The sequence below is a fragment of the Gavialis gangeticus genome, unplaced genomic scaffold (genome assembly GCF_001723915.1).
Source record: "Gavialis gangeticus isolate Ggan-Ray unplaced genomic scaffold, GavGan_comp1, whole genome shotgun sequence".
In the NCBI taxonomy this organism is placed as follows: Eukaryota; Metazoa; Chordata; order Crocodylia; family Gavialidae; genus Gavialis; species Gavialis gangeticus.
In genome coordinates this window covers 13566651-13571538 of record NW_017729006.1, presented here as the reverse complement: position 1 = coordinate 13571538, position 4888 = coordinate 13566651, and the positions used below count along the sequence as shown (strand labels likewise).

The 4888-nt window shown below is 40.1% G+C and overlaps 1 long non-coding RNA gene across 1 annotated transcript in view; it reads right to left on the bottom strand.

Moving 5' to 3' along the window:
- Positions 1–1257: 1257 nt before the first annotated feature.
- LOC109291739 overlaps positions 1258–4888 on the bottom strand; it is an 11016-nt gene continuing 7385 nt past the window's right edge. Inside the window, exon 3 of the long non-coding RNA XR_002095939.1 lies at positions 1258–2444. This is a non-coding gene — a long non-coding RNA (uncharacterized LOC109291739). The remainder of the gene's footprint in view (positions 2445–4888) is intronic.

Below are 4888 nucleotides of genomic sequence, written 5' to 3'. Positions count from 1 at the left end.
TTCCAAGTTATCTACATCCCTCCTGAAGTGCGGCACCCAAAACTGGACACAGAACTCCAGCAGTGGCCTGACCAATGCCGCATAGAGGGGAAATATCACCTCCCTAGATCTGTTTGCGATGCACCTACTTATGCAAGAAAGAGTGCTGTAAGCCTTACTTATTACTTCATCACATTGGTGACTCATGTTCATTTTGGAGTCACGTTTGACTCCGAGATCCCTTTACGCAGTTGTGCTACTTAGAATGCTACCTCCCAGGCTATAGGAGTGTTGATGATAATTTACGATTCTTCCTCCCTAGGTGCAACGCATGGCATTTATCTTTCTTAAACTGCATCCTATTCTGTTCTGCCCACTTCCCCAGCCTGTCCAAATCCACCTAGATTCACTCCCTGCCCTCTAGTTTGTTTACCTCCCCACATAATTTGGTGTCATCTGCAAACTTGGACAGGGTGCTTTCTACTCCCTCATCCAAGTCACTAATGAAGATGGTGAACAGTACCAGTCCCAGGATAGCGCCTTGGGGGACTCCGCTGCCCACGTTTCTCCAGGTAGAAACCAACCCATTCATCACCACCCTCTGGGTGCATCCTATAAGCCAATTTTCCACTCACCAGACTGTGTAATAATCTACATTGCAACCGTTTAGTTTATTTATAAGAATTGGGTGTGACACTGTGTCAAAGGCCTTTTTAAAATCTAAGTAAATAACATCTACCTCTATTCCTTCATCCAAGCATTTTGTGACCCGGTCATAAAAAGAAACCATGTTAGTCAGGCAAGATCTGCCTGCTATGAACCTATGCTCATTGCCCCTTAGCATTATTTTACCCACTGGTCCCCCACAAATGTGATCCTTAACAATTTTCTCAAAGGTCTTGCCAAGGATAGAGGTTAGAATCTAGTTCAATTCTCATTCAGCCAGATTCTGTGTGTAACCTTTGGGAGAATACTTTTCTTCTCTGCTTCTGCCCCTGCCCCTCCTGTAAGATGGAGATGATATACTCTGCCTCACAGGGGTCTTGTGAGGATAAATCCACTGATGCTTGTGTCAGAATTGCTATGATGGGTATGGTATAGGTAGATATCTAGGTAGATCTCTTTTTCTTGCATGGGGAAGAAAACCATCCTGCATAGCTAATATATCAATACCTTCAAATATAGCATAGCAAGAAAAAGTGAGAATAAAGTTATACCTAGGGTTTCTAAGGGAATGTTTTCTTTCACTGTCTCATAGACTCTATGACACAGAGGGTGACAAGGCACTGATTTATTTTGTACAATGTTAACTGTATTAGAACATAACCACACAGTACTTGTCAATCATATTAATAAGTAACAGCAATTTAAATTCTATAAGACGGCCAAAGGAAGCTTCCAGTTTTGTAAAGAAACAATTGCCATCTGTATCCTTTACAGTAACTGCCTTCTTGCATTCAAAAGCAAACGCTATGATGGGTTGTGATGAATTCACAATGTATTTTGAGTGTAGAAGGAGGCCATATGACTGTAGAGGAGTAAACTACATGGCTTCATTCAGTTTTCTATTATACAGAGGTCTGTGGAGTTGTTGGCCAGTTTTCTTGCCTGAACCTCTTGATCTTTCTTATTTTGGTTTCAACTTGCTGTGACCTGCAGCTGTGTTGTCTTTTTCCAAGAAAAATCTTCTATGTACTCTACATTCTCAAGGTCCAAATGTTTTTTCTTCTTTAGTTTTAACAATCAACTGCCTGTCTAAAAGAGCTGTAATAAGCTGCTCGCATTGCCTCCATTTTTGTATTTTTATTTCCTGTCCAACCAAGCCCTCAGCTGGTGTAAATCAGATCCATTGAGTTCAAAGGAACCTTAATGATTTGCAGCAGAGGATCTAGCCTCAATTTGTCAAGTGATAATCTTGCTTTGACTTTCCTAGTAACAACATCTGTTTTCTAGGAGGGTCTTGCCAAATTAGGGAAAACCAGGTTACTGACATCAGCCATAAATCTTTAAAAAATAGCTCAATCCACTGATAATGGCCATGTTCACAGGCTGAAACTAGTAATGAATTTATTTGCCAACTTTATGGGGAGAGGAAATATGTGGAACACTTCATCCTTTCCATAGCTCCTGACTGTCACCCAGACACACCAATCGTTTTGCATTCTCAGTGGCCATAAATTACGGAATGCCCAGCAATGAAGCAGCAGCACTATTTCCATTTTTAAGGGACAATGACAAAGTGTTTTAAACTTCAAGCAGTCACTGTACTGCCTGCTGGTAGGAAGGTAAAAATGGCTCTATGAGAACGGCAGGGTTATGAAGCCTTCCAGTTTCAGTTTCTTCAGACAGGAAGAAGGTGGGGAGAGAACTTCAGGAGATGAGGCACCAAGGGAAAGCCATATTATTAAGCTGATTTGCTTATTTTTCAATTTTCAGGATCCCAGTGACAGTTCTGTGGTGGAGTCCTATAACTAAAACAAGAATTCCACACTATGAGATGCCATAACTGAGGATCCTAACCACTTTTGTGTTGTTTCATCATTCATCTCACAGTACACAGTATCTATATTACTCATTAAGAAGTTAGCAGCCAGAATCTATTTGATACTGACAAATCAAGTGTGAACTTAAAGATAATATAATGGGCTGATCATCAAGCACACCCACTGCAAATGTGCCACACGAGAAGATCATTTAGACAGCAAACAGACCTTACATGTGTTTGAATATTTGTCATTCGCCCTCATTTTCTCTAATGGCTACACACTTGCATGTTTCAAATCATACGCTGCCACTGTCCGGTTTCCTTTATGTGACTGAACAGCTCCTATATGGATGGATTCTGTTCCCTCTTTATTTAAACTGCATGAACTCACACAACCAGCTTGGCACCAAAAAGGAGTCTGTCAGAGAACTACTGCTTACTGTAACAGGCAATCCCTAGTGGCTGCCATAAATCTGCTCTCAAATTTACTGCATCTTTACCTGGACAACCAATTTTGGACAGCAAATACTGTCATGTTCTGTAATTCCCTCCAATATAACCAGCCTTTGAATTATAGTAAACAATGTTATTATATTATTATATATTACTATATTTTACATATTACTGTTTTATGTTTATATATTTACCTGATGAAGAGTGTTTGTGCCCCAAAGCTTGCAATTAAAGAAAATTTTTTGCAAAAATCTTGTTAGTCTAATAAAAGATATCATCTCTACTATAAGTCCTGATTGCTTTTTCCTCTAGATCAAAACAGCTACAACCTGGATACCTGACACTAAAGAATGTTTGCCTTCCTCAATAGGCCAGCTCTTTGCTTAGTCATAAATAGGGGTCTACTGAATTCAAGGAGGCAGCTGTTCAATTTTGCAGGCAGCCCTCCCCACCCCCCACAAGACTGCAGGTCTTCCCATCCTTTTCTCTGCTTGCTGGTAAGATATATTTTTGTGGGGGGGTTGCAGTGAGCCTGCCAAAATCGAAGAGCCCACCATTTTTCAAGGAGCCTGCTCAATTTTCCATTTTCATGAAAATCACAGTCGCAAATTCAGTAGGTTCCTAATCATAAACAATAGTAAAGGTTTGAAATGCTACCATCTAGTGGCTGTCTATTGACATCGCTTTGCCCAATGGAGCTATCAGAAGCATAGCGCAAGGTTATCTTTGTCAGTTACTAAAGAGGTGAAAATCCTTCATAAAATCATGGGGCTTTTTAAAAAAAAGCCACGGGTTCAGTTCTTTAAGACATTTTGAGCACGTGGAAGCATACACATGCTCTCTAGATCAACTACAACTGGAAGGTGCATATGTGCACTCCTCCATGGGTACCTAGTATTGGTTCTCACAAATGCAACCTCCGTGGAACTGACAAGCAGCCAGAGTTGCTCTCATAGGGAGGGGAGAAAGGGAGGGATACATTGAATGAGCCCACTGGTGGCTTTGAACAAATGTTGAGATGAGATGGTCTGCTCTGTAATAGAGTTCCAGAGAATTACAAACATGCATTTGTCCTCTTGAATAGCTGGAAAGGGAGAAGTGAATCCCAAAGACACAAGTGCTTTCTTACAGACAGGTAATCCTACACAAGCGTCCTTCTTAAGGTGAAGGTTCATATAATTTAAGAGCATTAGATTTGAAAAAGTGAAAGAAAGGCACTGAAAATATTCAGGCTGGTACAGCATTTCAAAAAGCATTCAGATTAACTTGTCTGATCCCACTGAAGGCAACTGAAGAGAGATCCTGGAAATGCAGAAATGTAGGGAAATGGTTAAACAAGTGGTTCTCAACCAGGGTGACTTGAGATCCTTTCAAGGGTGCCACAGGGTGCCATGTAATGTTAGCACTGTTAGGTGTGCAAACATGATTCACAAGACAAAACCAGAGATTTCAAATAGAAATCCACAATGTTAAAAACATTCCGACCCATTACAGTCTTTCTGACTTCTCTGCGACAGAAGAATTGCTCTAGTATTTTTCTGCAGTGAAAAAACGAATGAAAACTAAGAGCTACCCCTTTTCCAAAGGGTACCTTGAGCCTATCGAAGTGTGCCATGAGCCAGAAAAGATTGGGAACCGCTGGGTTATACATATGGACAGATTAGATATCCAGAACTTGTTTGCTGTGTGATAGTAAGTTTGTTGGAGATAACAGCAACTATTAATAACGCTAATTTAAACACTGAATAGCTTTCATAATTGGATTTTAGCTAAAAAGTGTAGTGCTGCACAGTAAAAAAAAAAAAAAAAAAAGGCAGAAAAGTGAATAAAAATGGTTCAAGTTAGAACTACAGTAAATACCTATTTTTGCTATAATTCAAGAACACTTTGTTCAATTCACTGGAAACTTCCAGAAAAAACTAAACTCAATACTAGCTGTCGCCTGCCAATTTTGAGCATATGCTTTTTTGT